Consider the following 16911-nt stretch of genomic DNA (forward strand, 5'->3'; position numbering starts at 1 on the left):
ATGGTCCACAGTTTACTGCACAGAAGTTTATTACTGCCCACCAATGGTACTTTCACATTCATCATCAGATTTTTGGCAAGAACCACTCGAGGATGGTGACTGTGATGCCCTTCATTTTTTCTTTGGTCAGACATTCTTCACTGAAAAAACAAAGAAATTAGGTTTCCCAAAAATTTTAAATGGACAATGAATGACCAGAGAATAAACTGGATTGATTAGTTTTTCACATTCTTATTGCCATCCCTAAGCAAACAAATGACGGCATAGATCACTTATGCCTCTGTATGTTGGTTCAGTTTATATTGCATTTATTGATTGGTATGCAGGGATTGAAATAAGTTAACAAGTTTTCCAACTAAATTAAAAAACGTGCTTATGGTATACCTAACCAGATCGTAGAAGAATTAAATGTTCAATCTATTCGGCTATTTTTCACAAACACTTAAATATGAACAATCATAGAATGTCATACTTTAACCTATTGTGACCTTGTGTATTAACCAATCTTATTGGGCTTGTATCCATTAAATAGAGCATTCTTTAAACTTTATTTTGAGAGATGAACGAGCTCTATAAACCTTTTCATTGGTGAGCTATTGGATTTTATGTAACCAATATGCGTAAAAGTAGGAGTTATTTTTTATTTCATCAAAAATTCAACGAAAACCCTGAATAACACAATAACTGGCAGGACCCTCTAACTGAATCAAGTGGGTAATTTTCTGGCCTTTTCATGCCTGCAATCACCACTTGGTTCCAGGACTTAGGGTGTTTGTAAGCATTAACTATAGCCAGCAGTGTTACTTTTCTAGAATATGCAAATCTGTAGAAGTCAGTGTACTGCTTTTGGTAGGCCAGGTCAAATGCAACAGCCATGAGAACTGGGCAAATAGATATACTCTACTTAGATTTCCAAAAGGCCTTTGACAAAGTTCCACAAAAAATAATGGCAAAGGTTAGAGCTTTAGGAATTGTAGGAGAAATAGCAGACTGGATCGAAGACTGGCTAACTAATAGAAAACAGAGAGCCTTAGTAAATGGTGAAGAATCAGAATGGTCATAGCTAGGAAGATTTCATCAATGATATCTGGAACCCAGGAGCCCACTGAGATGTTCATTACTTGTCTTTGTTTGATCAAGGCTGCCTCTATCATTTGACTTTTGTACCGACATCTGCCGCTATAAATAATACATGACAAATTCTAGTTTATTGGTTATGGTTATTATTATGGTTAAACATAACTGAGGTTTATTGTCCATACCTAACTGACCATTTATGTTTATCAATCTATGGGGAAGTGATTTTCCTGTAAACCAATGTAAGATTGGTCACAGTCCTGGCATGGGATTTCGTATACTCTTGTGTCCGTGCGGGATATCTTTTGTTGGACGTTAAACAGAAATTTGGCTAAGGTATTAGGGTAGGTAAATGCAAAAGGGTTAGATTTTCCGAGGGTTTGGGTCACTGCCTTAATCCTGTCCAGGTAAGGGATTTTTATTTTATTGTTGGGTGTCTCTCTGGTCTTGTCTTGAAAGGGTCGGTAGAAAATTGCATTTGCATTATGAATAGCTCTCTCAATTATATGGTCAGGATGCTTTAAAGACGAAAGCTGCTTACGAATTAGTTCATATTCCTTTTCCAAGAGATCTAGGGAACAAATTTGTAAGGCTCTTAAAAATATGTTGCTGGCTACGCCTATCTTAATAGAAATCGTGATAGCTAAAGTAGTGAATGTATGAAAGTGAGAGCGTATATGGTAAATTTGTATTCTGTCGTGTCTCCAATTATTAAAACATCAAGAAAGAATTTTGTTGTCTGTTTCCCATTCAACTTTAAATTTGATGCTGGGCACAAATGCATCTAATTTTGAAAGGAATTAATTGAAATTGCCCCATCTATTATCCAAAAATGTTAGAATATCATCTACATATCCAGTCAACAGCATATTTTGGGGTTTTATTTCATTTATTACTATAATTTCAAAGGATTCCATGTATAGATTGGCTAAAACAGGACTTAAAGGGCTACCCTTGCTACATCAGAATTTTTACTTATAGAATGACCCCAGAATGAAAATACGTTATTAGATACACATAATTCAACTAACTTTATTATTTTGTCAAGAGCCAGTGGGAAATGATCTTGATAGGGGCTAATTTTTCCTTCAAAAACTGTAGAACGTCCTGTATTGGTACTTTTGTGAATAGGGAATCTACATCAAGGCTTAAAAGTTTTATGTTGTGAAGTGGTATATGTGCTTCTCTGAATTTGTGACAAAAATCTTCCGAATGTTTAATGTGACTGGGGGAAAAAGTGCCTAAGGAAGGGGAAAGGAGACCAGCTAACCAATTAGAAATTTTATAATTAAAAGCTCCGGCACATGAGGTGATGGATCTAAATGGAAGATTGTCTTTGTGAGTTTTGGGAGCTTTTAATTATAAAATTTCTAATTGGTTAGCTGGCCTCCTTTCCCCTTCCTTAGGCACTTTTTCTCCCAGTCACATTAAACATTCGGAAGATTTTTGCCACAAATTCAGAGAAGCACATATACCACTTCACAACATAAAACTTTTAAGTACCAATACAGGACGTTCTACAGTTTTTGAAGGAAAAATTAGCCCCCATCAAGATCATTTCCCACTGGCTCTTGACAAAATAATAAAGTTACCACTTGCTCTTGACAAAATAATAAAGTTAGTTGAATTATGTGTATCTAATAATGTATTTTCATTCCGGGATTCATTCTATTAGCAAAAATTTCGATGTATCATAGGTAAGCACTTTAAGTCCTGTTTTAGCCAACCTATACATGGAATCCTTTGAAACTAAAGTAATAAATTAAATAAAACCCGAAAACATGCTGTTGACGGGATATGAAGATGATATTCTAACTTTTTGGGATAAAAGGAGGGAGTTTTAACGAATTTCTTTCAAAATTAGAAGCAGTAGTGCCCAGCATCAAATTTAAAGTTGAATGGGAAACAGACAACAAAATTCCTTTCCTCGGTGTTCTAAATATTAGAGACACGACAGAATACAAAATTACCATATACAGAAAACCAACATTCTCACTTTCATATGTTCACCACTTCAGTTATCATTTCTATCAAGATAGGCATAGCCAGCAACCTATTTTTAAGAGCCTTACGAATTTGTTCCCCAGATTTCATGGCAGTTTACTGCTGTTCAATGATTATAGGAAAGTGAATTAGGTGTAGGGATCCAGTTTCAGTGTGTTTACAGAGTATGAAGTTGCATCATCAGTTGACCATTTCTAAGCACAACAGACCTACTACTGCATTTTTTACAGGAATAAGGAAGGTGCTGCCCATTTAGGAATTCAAGTTTGGATTAGCACAAAATAAAGTCTGCTGCCTACCAAAGAGATACGTAGTATGTGCGTTATGTTGGGCGAGTTTTCCAAGAACAATGCTTTAGCGTTTTTGAATGACAAACAGCCCGTCCGTTAACCTGTGCTTCACAGGAAGGAAGGTGCCACAGAGATATTTTTTTACTCAATGAATTCATTGTCTGACGAGCTTGTGGAGTTGGGGATTGCAGTGTTAAGGAAGTTGGACGAATTAGAAGCTTATCAAAACGAAAGTGGTCTTCAGTAGACGGCGAATTTTTGTGGCAAAAGTGGAGCGAATCCGGAAAGAGAATGGCTGAAAATAGGTAATTAAGCTTCCGAAGAAGGTGAGACTGTTTCCAAAGCTGAGAGGATGTGTTGGAATTGGGAAGAAAATTCATTAATGACTACTACTTTGATCATTTATTAAGAACCAAGTTTACTAGTAGCCAAATGGTTAACTGCTCGTAAAAACAACATAGTTTTGAGATGGGAGGGAGGAATAGCGAACGCATGTGAGAGATTAAGAGAACAGCCGATAAAGTGCACTGCGGTGGTATGCAAAAAGACTTCCAATGGAACCCATGCCTGTGCTTAGTCAACGAGGGAATTTCTCAGGTTATGGAATTGAGTGACAGTTCTGGAAAAGTACAGAGGTGAAGTGAATAAATTAATTACATTAGTTATTTTTTCATCAACTTGATAATGTACTCCAGGTTAACTAGCATCATTCCCTAATGCAAAATTTAACTTACTATACTTTCAAGGGGAAGAAATTTCTGTGATGATTTGAGTCACAGGAGATATCGAAAACAATCTGTAAAAGGATTTTAGTCATTAATAACCTCAAGAAACCAGCCATTTTTATTTCATGTACATTTAGAGTATTTCATTTTAATGTTTAGATTTTGATTATAAATCAGCACCAGGATGGATGTTTGTTATAAAATCGTTACTTTCAGGTCAATTTTTCATAGCAACAAACGCAAACTGCAATTTTCTACATGTGTAAGCCTGAGTCTTTTGTATAGGAGTTTTATATGTAAAGATTTGTGTATTTCACAGCAACAAAAACATTATTCAGCACTACAGACTTTAGATATTAAACTGAAATCTGAGCATAATCCTGGTTCAGAGAAATTAGTATTTATATAAGCTAGTGATCTAGTCATTTTAATGGACTACACAAAATATGCGACTGGCGAACAGGAAATACAATTTTTGAATAGTGGGAAATAAGTAAAAGTGTTATTTTCTTTCATTGGGAGAAAGTTACCCCAAGTGGCTTCTTACTTTTCTTTCTGTAAATCTTCAGCTAAAAATCTCTGTGGACAAAGCCCACAGACTATACAACACTACTCCAACAGAAAGTCAACCTACAGAGAGAGAGAGAGAGAGAGAGAGGATACATAATTAGGTATGTGGGAATTGGAAATAAGCCGGATACTACTGAATTCAGGTGACGTCATCGGCAGAAAGCCCGAATGAATCAGATCAAAGCTTGAACATTGAAGATCAGAAGATTCCAAAACTGCACTAAGCTAACATATCATTTTAGTGGCCCTTTAAAAGGTATTTTCATAATACCAAAAAGCCTCTGGTTCTTCATGAAAATTATTAGTGTTTATTAAGCAGAGATAATGACTGCACTTACAGCCTCGCTAATAGTATCTAGCATCAAGTTTGTTAAGTTGCTGCGTATATTTGCACAAAAAGGCTTCACCCCCTAACAGGTGAGAAATGTAGGTATACTGAGTACCAAAGTCAAATATTTTCAGACCTACAGTAACCCCCGCCCCCTCCCAACACACACAGCATGAGTTCTAGTGGTGCTAAAGCATTTGGTGGAGAGCCACCCAGTTTACTAGGCAGTGTACTAGATGTAGAAATTCTAGTCACAACCAATGCCAGAATAAGAACTATTATTATAATATCCAAGCTTGTGCCTTCGTTATACATTGTCAATAAGTAGGGTTGAATGATAATTCTAGGAGTCAACAAATATATTCCATGCATCGCAATGGAGCAGTAGATGGCATTATGTTAGTACTAGAAGGTGGCATGTATATTAGCATTAGAAAAACTGGCCAAACATTCAAACACATGTACACACACAAACACACATACGCTTCAAATTGCAACATCAGAAGCAAACACTAACATGAGAGCTCAAGCAAACTGCTTGTATACTAATCACTAAGGGGGAGCCATTGCTATAATTCAGAAAGGTGCATCCACGATATAGAAACAACAGGTGGTCCAATGCGCAGGTGTCCGGTGTCTTTTTATGTAACCGACCATAATCTGTGACGTCACCCAAACATATCGGAGCGACAGTTTACTGATGTAAACATAGGGATAACTGCCTTTGAAACACTTTGGAATGCTATTTAATTAAGAGCTCTCCATAGATTTAAGTTGTGAATGTGATTTTGGACATATGAAATATTGCAGTTCATGTGAATATCGATATTGGAGGAATCGAATAGGCAAAATGTTGCATAGATAAGGTTATTTTATGAGTGACACTCTTAGAGACTGCTATCATGGGATTTTTCATGTTTTCTTTAAACTTCCCTGTCTCGTCCTTGTGTTCATTTGGTAGCTCGTTTTCAATTGTTTCAAAGTTGATTTCCTTTTGTAAGTTGTCCGTTGGAGCGAGTCCGTCTTTTGGTTCGTATATTTTAAATTTAATTAGTTTAATTTTGTGATAGAATTATAAAACCTAACCTGATCTTGCTGAACCTTCACCTAAATGTTTGCTGAAATTGTTTTCACTTTTAATGATTAATATCAATTTTAACAAATGCATAATTATGTTACACTGCAATAAACCATTTTGAAGTCCACTATCACGACAACGATATCACTAAGACGTGAATGAATGGTCACTTCTTCTTACCAGAAATTTTGGCGGTTTATGCAAATTAAGATCATTCATCATTAGATTCTTTAATAATTTCTAATATACGAGAGGAATATTGCCATTTGAACTCCACGTGTTGCCATGGCAACGGCTTTGGCGCAGAGGAGTCCCAAACTCATCGCTAGAGCGGGAATACCTTGTCATTTCTATATCGTGCTTGGGCGCATCACTGTACGCCTGCCTGGTGCAGAACCCTTTTCCTGAAGGCTTTTGATGCACATTGTCACAAACAAGCTCAGCTGAAAATGATCAGGGTCATGGTGGGTGCAGCTTTGCCTGTCTTCTTTCCATCTTCACCACTTAAACAATAACAGGGAAACAATATATTTCAGCATCCGCTCACACTTCGAATAAACTACTGTCATTAATGCAATTTTAACTGCAGTTTTAGACAGAATTGGACATAACATGGTGGAAAGTTTGGTTTCTCATGAAGCAATAAAGAAATATCGGTAAAATTGATGCAAGCAGTATGAAAACTGACAAAAAGACTCAGGGGGAAACAAAGTACAAATTCTAAATAGGCCTTTCAAAAGGAAACCATCAAAGCCAAAACTATTGGGGCAAATTCCTACAAGATGCGTTTTAAAGGGGAAAAAACAAAAACTTCATGCACTGGATGATACAGTCTATGCTCATGCATGAGTGCTCTAAACCAGCACACAATTGAAAGTAAACGACAGCAGGTATAAGCAAGCAATATCACTGAAAGCTGTTTAAAATAGCTTCCCATCATGTCTACTAAATGCCCAGGTGTCACCTGCTTCAGATGAGAAGACAAAATGTGATTGAAAAGACACATCTCCAATTGTAAATCTTCAGTTCTGAGCACAATGAACGAAAGTAGCTTATTCATAGTTCATCTGACCCTGAAAATCAACAATAAAAGAAACGTGTAGCACAGCAATCTTTTCCCCTCTCCTCCAAGAAGAATAAGAGTGGCCATCAAGCGAGGACATGCCATTGCACACCAAACAGATACCAAGAGCTGTATTTCAAGGACATATCTCAAATCCAATCCATCAAGGGATGCAACTATGCGGAGAGGAGGGCTCATTCTCACCCCATTTCAGTGTCCTTATAGAAAATGAGGTCACCCCTGAACAACAAGCGAGTCTAAATATTCACATATTCAGATGTATTTATTAGAAACCATGACAAACAACCCAAAACAAACAAGCAAAGAACCCTACAGTAAACAAATAAATAAGGCTCTGAACTGACTTAGAATAAGGGCAACAAGATGAATGTTAGGGACAAAGTACCTACAACTAGGCATCACACACCCTCCTAACCTTCAAAAAAAAGTGAGTCTGACATTTTTTGAGAGCATAAACCAATGACACACTCACAAGCAATAGACAGCCAGATACCAAAAGATGAAATGACTCTATGATTGAATGGGCTCAAAAGAATAACCTCCCTTCAACAAGGTGAGTAATTCTGGAACCTATCAGGGATATTCAGCTCCTCTGAATTTTCAATGAATCCTCGTAAGGAACTAGGAGCTTCTAATCCTTTTACTATAGCCAATATACAATAAAGAAAAGATTCATATCAAACCTATATGGCATCTAAAAATGTTGGACTCCGTTTGAGAACGAAAGAGCGTCTTCCTTGTGTTGATCCTCCTCAGTGATCTTTCTCCAGGGCTAATGCTGTCCTTTCCGCCTTTTCTAGTGGGATGGGCTTCTTGCTCCCTGTGAGTTATAGATATATATATAAAAATTACCAAAAATTATCAGGAATTTAGTATATCAAATATGAAAGACACTGATATAACCTTTATTGCATAAAATTCTTACTAAAACCTTCCCCAGGGCAGTCAGAAGTTGAAAACAACGCCTACTACTTTTCGTCAGACTTTCCCTGCATGACCTGATATTACAACCCGAGCGACCAAGCTCTCATTTTCATCGTAATTTCATTTTTAGATGTCTCTGTGATTTTACCCCAAGAAAAATGATTCCGTTCTACTTTTCCTAACACATCATGATGTATATAGACCTCAAAAGATATTGAAAGCACAGTACGTATTGTTCTACAAAGTGTGGAGTTTTACATGTAGGCCAGAATAACCATGTGATCAGCCGTATACATGGTGTTTATAGCCATGATGAAAGAAATGCAGAGGATGAGAGAATTGTTGATTTAGCTGTGTCCAAGGATATGGTATTGGTGAACACTTTTCACCAAGCAGCAAGAACATCTAGTTACATACAAAAGCGGCGGAAGGTCCATCCAGATAGATTACTTGATGTATAAGAGGAAAGATTTACGCGAGGTAAAAGATTGTAAGGTAATACCAGGAGACCATGTGAGTGCGCAACATCATTTGGTAGTGATGGACTTGGTTATGGAAATTGAACAAATAAGGAAAAAAAAATGCAGGGGCCAAAAAGGATTAAATGGTTTAAGCGGAAAGAGATTGAACTTTGTAGGCAGTTTAAAGAAAAAGTCTTAGAAGAAATAACACATGAAATTGAAGGTGTTGATGAATGGTGGAACAGAACGATGGAAATAATACTGAGGGTTGCTAGGGAAATATTGGGTGAGAGTAATGGCAAAATGTTCGAAAATAAAGAAACGTGGTGGTTCAATGAAGAAGTGAAGGATGCAACAAAGCAAAAGAGAGAAGCAAAGAAAAGAAGGTGGGAGGGGACCCAAATGGAAGAGGACTGGATGTCCTATAAGGAAGCAAACAAACTATAGCAATTGCTAAGGATAGCAAAAAAACTATAGCAATTGCTAAGGATAGAGCATATGATCAACTTTACCAAGAGCAAGATACCAAGGAAGGGCAAGGAAAGATCTTTAAACTAGCACGAAATAAGAGTACCAAGGATATAACACACATAAGACGGATTAAGGATAAGGATGGAAATGTACTGAGAAATGAGAGACATAATAAGGAGATGGGAAGAATATTTTGAAGCATTATTGAATGAAGAAAAGGAAAGATTTCTAAGAGGAAATAGACACAAATTGTGGACCAGTCACAGAAATAACAAAAACTGAGGTTAGACTGGCACTGAGAAAGATGAAAAATAATAAAGCGGTGGACCGGAAGCCTGGGAGGTTCTTGATGAGGAAGGAATTGACATATTGTTGGCCAGTTAATGAAAAAGATTATGGAAAGTGAGACAATACCCGAAAAATGGAGAGAAAGTATATTAATCCCAATATTCAAAGAGAAAGTGTTGTGAAAATTACCGAGGAATAAAACTCATGTTATATACACTAAAGGTCTTTAAAAGAATTATGGATGAAAGATTACAGCAACAAGTTTTCATCGATAGACAGCAACTAGGGTTCATGAAGGGGCTCAGTACTGTGGAGGGTATTTTCGCTCTGAGACAAATTATGAAAAAGTACAGCAAGAAGCAAAAGGTCTTGCATATGGCCTTTATAGACATTGAGAAGGCATATGACAGAGAACCACCTCAGGAAATATGGAGATGTCTCAGGGAGAGAGGAGTGATGGAGAAGTATATCAGAATGATCAGGGAGATGTATAGAAATGTAAAGACCAGCGTCAGATCTACTGTTGGAAGAACAGAAAATTTCAAAGTGGGAGTCGGGCTACATCAGGGATCCGCTCTGAGCCCACTTCTGTTTAACATCGTCTTGGATGTGTTGACGGAGGATGTCAAGGAGGAGTCACCATGGTGTCTGCTCTATGCAGATGACATATTCTTGGTAGCCGAGAACAGGGAAGAACTGGAGGGGAGGCTTGAAAGATGGAGATATGCCTTGGAGAGTAGAGGTTTAAGGGTAAGCAGGAAAAAGACAAAATATATGACAACCGAATTGGATGGCGACCATCAAACAACAATCAAATAAGGCGGAAGAAACATCAAAAGTGTCCATAAATTCAAGTACCTTGGCTCAGTGATTGACAATGAGGGGAACATGGAAGAGGAAATTAACAAACGGATTCAGTGTGGTTGGAACAACTGGAGGAAGGTGTCTGGAGTCATATCTGATAGGAAAGTCCCTATAAGATTAAAGGGCAGAGTCTACAAGGCAGTGTTCAGACCAGCAATGGCATATGGATTGGAAGCAGCACCACTAAAGAAAACAGAGGGCAGAAAGTTGGACGTAACTGAGATGATGATGTTGAGGTGGATGAGTGGAGTAACCAAAAAGGACAGGGTTAGAAATGAACATATTAGGGGTACAGTAAAGGTCACTGAAGCATCAAAGAAAGTGCAACAGGCAAGGTTAAGATTGTATGGCCACCTGATGAGAAGAGAAGAGCAACACATGGCAAGAGAAGTGATGGACGTGGAGGTGGATGGAACACGAAGGAGAGGAAGACCCAAGACCAGGTGGAAGAGAGATTGCATTAGAGATGATATGAGGAAGAAGGGAGTAAGGGAGGAAATGACACAGGACAGAGGAGATATATGGAAGAGCTTCATTAAAAACGGCGACTCCAAAAAGGGATAAAGCTGGGAAGAAGAAGATATATGTGTGTGTGTTTGTATGTATGTATTATTATATATATATATATATATATATATATATATATAGTATAATATATATATATATATAATATATATATATATATATCTATATATATATATATATATTATGATATATATATATATATATATATATAGGCTATAGATATATGATATATCTATATATATAGATATATCTATATAGATATATCTATTATATCTATATATCTAGATATATTATTAATATATATATATATATAGAATCTATAGATATATAGATTATATCGATAATATATAGATATATAGAATAATCTATTATTCTAGTAGATATATATATTACTATATATAATAATAAAATATTATATATGTATTAAGATTATATATAATCTATAAGATTATATATGATATATTAATATATATCTATAGTATATATATATATCTATATATATATTATTATATAATATTAATATATGTATATATATATCTATATATAGATATATATCTATATAGATATATATGTATATATTTATTTATATATAGAGATATCTTATAGATATATCATATTTATATATATACATATATAATATAGATAATAATACATAATAGAGATCTATATATATATATATCCATATATATAGATTATATCTGATATAATATCTATATATATCAATATTATATATATATATATATATAATATAGAGATATATCAATATTCGAATATCTATATATATATATATATATATATAATATATATGTGTGTGTGTGTGTGTGTGTGTATAAATAGTATATATATATGTATATATATATCCATATATCTATATATATATATATATAATATATCTCTCTATCTATAGTCTATAAAATTATTATAATTTATATATATATAATAATAATATATATATGCTTAAAAAATCGCAGTAGATGCACGTGACTTCATTAAATAAGCGAATACTACAGGAAAATGATAGTCAGAAATCCAATTGTCAAGGAACGAATGAAATACAATTGGAGAGAAAGTTCTCAGGTACACAAGAAAATCAAGGATACCAGATGGTTAATTGTCAAGAGGGTAAAAATTAAAGAGATAATCCAGGATTATCGGATATCACATGGTCACAAACCGCAACTACAAAGTATCCATACAGTCCAAAACATGTAAAAACTGAATATATTAATTTGTTGCTTATATTTATCTACAATTTTTTTCATTATGAAGGCATCAAGTTTAAATAAACCAAGACTTAATTACTTTTGAACATTTGTGTAATATATATATGTATATATATATATTATATATATATATATATATATATATATATATATATATTATTTATAATTAATATTTCGAGCTACAAATGTCCTTTGATATCTAATTAGTTCTACCTCGAAATTAATACATTTACATTTATGTAAACCGAAGGCAAATTTTTTAGTTAATAATAATTTCGTCCCATCGTGGGGTCGAACCAGCGCCCAGCGGACAGGGAAGAAGTAAGGACTTCAGTGATGTTATCGATAACGTCGCTGGACTCCTGATTTCTTCTATGTCCGCTGGGCGGCGGTTCGAACCCACGAGAGGACGAAATTATTATCAACTAAAAAATTCGCCTTCTGTTTACATATATGAAAATGCATTATTTCCGAGGTAGAGCTAATAGATATTAAAGGATATTTGTAGCTCGAATAACTTATTATGAATCACGGTGATGTGATAATTATTCATATATAATATATATATATACATAGAGAGAGAGGAGAGAGAGAGAAAATATATATATATATAATATATCTTATATATATATATATATATATATATAATTAACAAGAGAGAGAGCGAGAGAGAGAGAGAGAGAGAGAGAAAATTAATAATATATATATATATATATATATAATATATATATATATATATATATTATACATAGAGAGAGAGAGAGGAGAGAGAGAGAGAGAGCGAGAATAAATGAATCAATAAAACGGACAATAAAAATCAAAATAGATTGGAATATTTGACAGAGAGAGAAGGGAATATTGAATTGCAAGAAACTGAGCGTAAATCCGCCTGAAGCACTCGTTATGAAATGTCTCTTATAACTACATAGGTGGTTTTGAACGGACGCCTGTCGTCATCCGTGACCTTGAAAATACTTTACATTTAAGATGATGACTCTCTCTGTCTCTGTCTCTGTCTCTCTCTCTCTCTCTCTCTCTCTCTCTCTAGCACATAAGCAGCTACATGGAACATGTGGACAGTGTTTGTTGATAAACGATTTAAATAAAGAGAAGAAGCAAAGGAAAAAAATCCACCAACCGACAGCCGATGATTACTCCGGGGAAGTCCCCTATATCTTCCCCACAAACCCCCCTCCTACGCATTCTCGCCCCCCCCCCCCCTTCCTCTCTTATCTAATCAGCGACTCCGACAGCAGAGTGACCATATTTTCTGTGATATCCTTTTTATTGAATTGTACTTACAAAGTAATAAATACTTATTGTTTTTTGCTAAGTCAAAGTCTATAACAAAACAACAAATAAAGTAATATGCATGTTATCGTTAACATAATAAATGAATCAATCAACAAAACTGAAGAAATAATCTTGAAAACGAAAATAAACTTACTTGGCGGTACATGCTCGATGCAGCCATTGCTCTTCTCTCCAGTTCACCGGCGACAAAAACTGATTCTTCTTCTTCCCCTTCTTCAAATATCAAAGACTTTTGCACTTGACACAAACAAATCTTCACACTGATCATGAAATACAGTGACGTCTTCTCACCTTCTCTGAAGGCAGAGCGCCGAGGGGGCGGAGTTAATGACAGCCAAAATATCGTACGGCATCATTTCCCTAGTGACTTGCTTTTAGGAGGAGCGCTGTTAATAATACCGATAATTATTATTACCCCGAGACGCCGAAGCTGCTTCTTGACTTCTTTTTTTTTTTTTTTTTTGTTAGTAAAGGAAGGAGAGAAGATGGACACCACGACCAACCTCACACCTTCCTTCCTTCGATGCAAAGTGCAGCATGCAATGTCAGGCAACAGAGTCAGAGAGATCTTCAGTCGTGTTCGAGTAATGTGTAGAAGTGTGTAATTTCTGATGAGTCACGTCCCTTGTGCCACAGAGAGAAGAAGACAAAACAAGAAGAAGAAGAGAAATGTGTATAGGTATAACAGAACAAGGAGATGTTTCCTCTAGGTTGTATGTCGCTTCCTTTTGCGTCAGAGGAAATGCGTGTCCTTCAGAGAGAGAGAGAGAGAGAGAGAGATAGTAAATAGAAGCTAAACTGAAGATAAAGAGAGAAATGAAGATATTCTAATAGAGTCTAAAAGAAAAGATCTCTGCAAATAATGCCATTGCCTTCAATATAAATTGATTAAGAGAGAAAATATTCCGAATAACTTGCACACACACACACACACACATATATATATATATATATATATATATACTATATATATATATATATATAGAGAGAGAGAGAGAGAGAGAGAGAGAGAGAGAGAGAGAGAGAGAGAGAGCTGAAAGGGGGGGGGGGGGGGGGTTGGGGGGGGGGGGGGGGGTTAGGCGTCTGCTGTCAACCGAGGCAAACAGGACCAATGGCAGAGGAAGACGTCCATAGTAACGACATTATAAATTATGAATTAGCAAAATTTGTGGTCCCTCTTGTATCTAATTTAACCACTGATGATTATTCTGTACAGAAGTCAGAGCAATTCAGGAACAGAATTTTAATACAAGATTCAAATCTGTACATGGTTAGTCTGGATGTGGGATCTTTATTCACTAATATCCCTGTGGAAGAGATAATTGATATCATTCTAAACAAAGTTTTTACCGAAACTAGCGCTGTGTTTAAGGGTTTTAACCGAGATAATTTTGAGAAACTTTTACAAGGCAGTGCGGGTCACCGCCTTTATGTTTAATGGAGTCTCATATTGTCAAGTAGATGTAGATGCCAATGGGGTCGTCTCCTCTCGGCCCGACCTTTGCCAATATTTTTATGTGTTTACTAGAAGAGCAATTGCTGGCCAACTGTCCTCTGGCCTTCATCCCCCCGCCCCCTCCCTTTTTTTTACTGCAGATATGTGGATGAAACTTTTTTTACTTTTTAGAGACAAAGAAAGAGATGAAATGTTTCTCCAGTATGCCAACACACCACATCCAAATATTAGGTTTACTATTGAACATGGAAACGACAACAAGTTACCCTTTCTAGACGTTTTACGTAGTCACTAGAGAAAACGACTGTTTTAATTGGTCAGTGTTCAGGAAAAAAAATTTCCGGTCAAGGTTTGAATTTTTATAGTCATTGCTGTTTTAACTCTAAATCAAACTCATTGGTTACCATCTTCCACAGGGCTTTTACTGTGACTTCCAGCTGGTCTGGCTTCAATAATGAAATAACTTTTTTATACAAATACTTTTTAGACAATTGTTATCCTTCCAGAGTTTTCTATAAATGTTTAAATAAATTTCTGAATAATAAATCTATGCCCATATTACAGATAACTACAGTTCCTAAGATGACGTTTTTCACCAGTCTCCCTATGATTCATAATAAGTCTCTTTACTACTCTTTGAATAACCTAATTCAACAGTATGCACCTGCCATTAACTGTAAATTGATTCCTGCTAATCCGCTTAATATTAAATCATTATTCCAATACAAAGACAAAATTAGCACTCTTATGACATCAAGCATCGTCTACTTATTTTCTTGCCCCTTATGTAGTCAGGGGAGATGATACATGGGCGCCTGAAAGTGCGAATTGATTGTCATGGGTTGGGGAGGGGGGAAGTCAGTTATAGAACTGGAGTCACACTATCTAATCCAGAGTTCTCAAATATTCGAGAACACGTCAAAAGATGTAAAACAGAAATTGATTATATAAATATTTAAATGCTTCCCAAAGTCCCCAATTCTTCGTTTCTTATCTCTGAATCCCTTTTTATTGAACTACTAGTACCAATTAAGATTGAATAACCAAACTACCTCAACAACTCTTTACCTGACGTGGGTTTATCCCGGCCTGGAATTCTTTGTTTATGTCGCTCTGCTTTTGTACTTCGTCCAACTGGTAACGGTTTTCTATATATTTTTTCTCTCATATAACTTTGTTCTATATTTTGATTGTAATTTTAAGTGAGTCTGTTTTTATATTTATATTCTAATTGTTCCAGCTTTGATAATGAGACAGTTGTTGTCGTCGTGAAGAGAATGAACGAGGATGAAACCAAGACTACCGAGATAGAAGGCCTGTTCGATGTGACGTCATGACGTGATGACGTCGACCCTGGTGGTCCGACTCTCCGAGGCGAGTGACTGGGTCACTGGAGACACACTCCCGCCTCTCGATCTTCCTTCCCTTACATCACTTGGACACGAGGTGTTTTCGTGGTTCCATTGTTTTATTTATGAACTGGAACATAAAACTTATATGGCATCATGAGGTAGCGAGGCATGGATACATCTAGTGCCCTTTTTTGGACGAACTTACTGTGGTAAGCAGATAAACTCGGCATTAAGTTCCCTGTAACAGGTACTACCTATTTGACTTTTCTCTTTGGATGACTTTTGACTGCAATATAAATACAGTCTGCATTCTAGGTAGAAGCTGTGAGCAACAAGATCAGGTGCAATATAAAGAAAGACTGGTTTAGCCTAAATTGAATTTTAGTAGGAATTCATGTCAATCAATGCTTAACAGAGTCGAATAGGTATAGGCTAGCCTAAGTCAAAGAACTCCCAGTGTAGCCTGTGTCCAACAGCTCCCAGTTCAGGACTTATAAAGCTTTGGAAAAAAAACAATTTAAATGTCATAAGAGGCAAGACTAATAATGGCAGCAGTAGTCAGGCAAGGCAAGCACCATATAAAAAATTACCAACAAGCAAAGAAAGGGCAAACACATCAAACAAGTAAACCTAAGAAGGGTAAACTTACGTACTGCAAGTGCATAGAAACCCCAGAAGAAATTTAAAGCATGCTGTAGCCTATATGTGGTAATGAGTATTACTGCAATGATTGTGGCAAGGGCCTGTGTCAGGTAAGAAGGTTGCAAACATGATACATAACTGTGTGATAGAACCTTCAGACAAGGTACTCAAGAGTTACATTAGCACAGACATAAGTTATAGGTTCATCAAAACAGGAGCCTAGAGTAGAAATTTC

At 35.9% G+C, this 16911-nt stretch overlaps 1 protein-coding gene across 6 annotated transcripts in view; it reads right to left on the reverse strand.

Moving 5' to 3' along the window:
* The window catches only part of LOC135206287 (uncharacterized), a 110798-nt gene extending 96981 nt beyond the window's left edge, over positions 1–13817 (reverse strand). For 2 of the 6 annotated variants that reach the window (XR_010312726.1, XM_064237706.1), the window contains exons 1-3: positions 13360–13817; positions 7840–7976; positions 4106–4167 (exon numbers count right to left, since the gene is read on the reverse strand). The gene's annotated coding sequence lies outside the window, so the exon portion shown is untranslated. Of the gene's footprint in view, positions 1–4; positions 141–2826; positions 3991–4105; positions 4168–7839; positions 7977–13359 lie in introns of those variants that run through there. The other 4 variants (XR_010312728.1, XR_010312729.1, XR_010312727.1 and 1 more) reach the window with 4 other exon arrangements.
* Positions 13818–16911: the final 3094 nt, after the last annotated feature.

This window comes from Macrobrachium nipponense, chromosome 29 (genome assembly GCF_015104395.2).
Source record: "Macrobrachium nipponense isolate FS-2020 chromosome 29, ASM1510439v2, whole genome shotgun sequence".
Taxonomy (NCBI): domain Eukaryota; kingdom Metazoa; phylum Arthropoda; class Malacostraca; order Decapoda; family Palaemonidae; genus Macrobrachium; species Macrobrachium nipponense.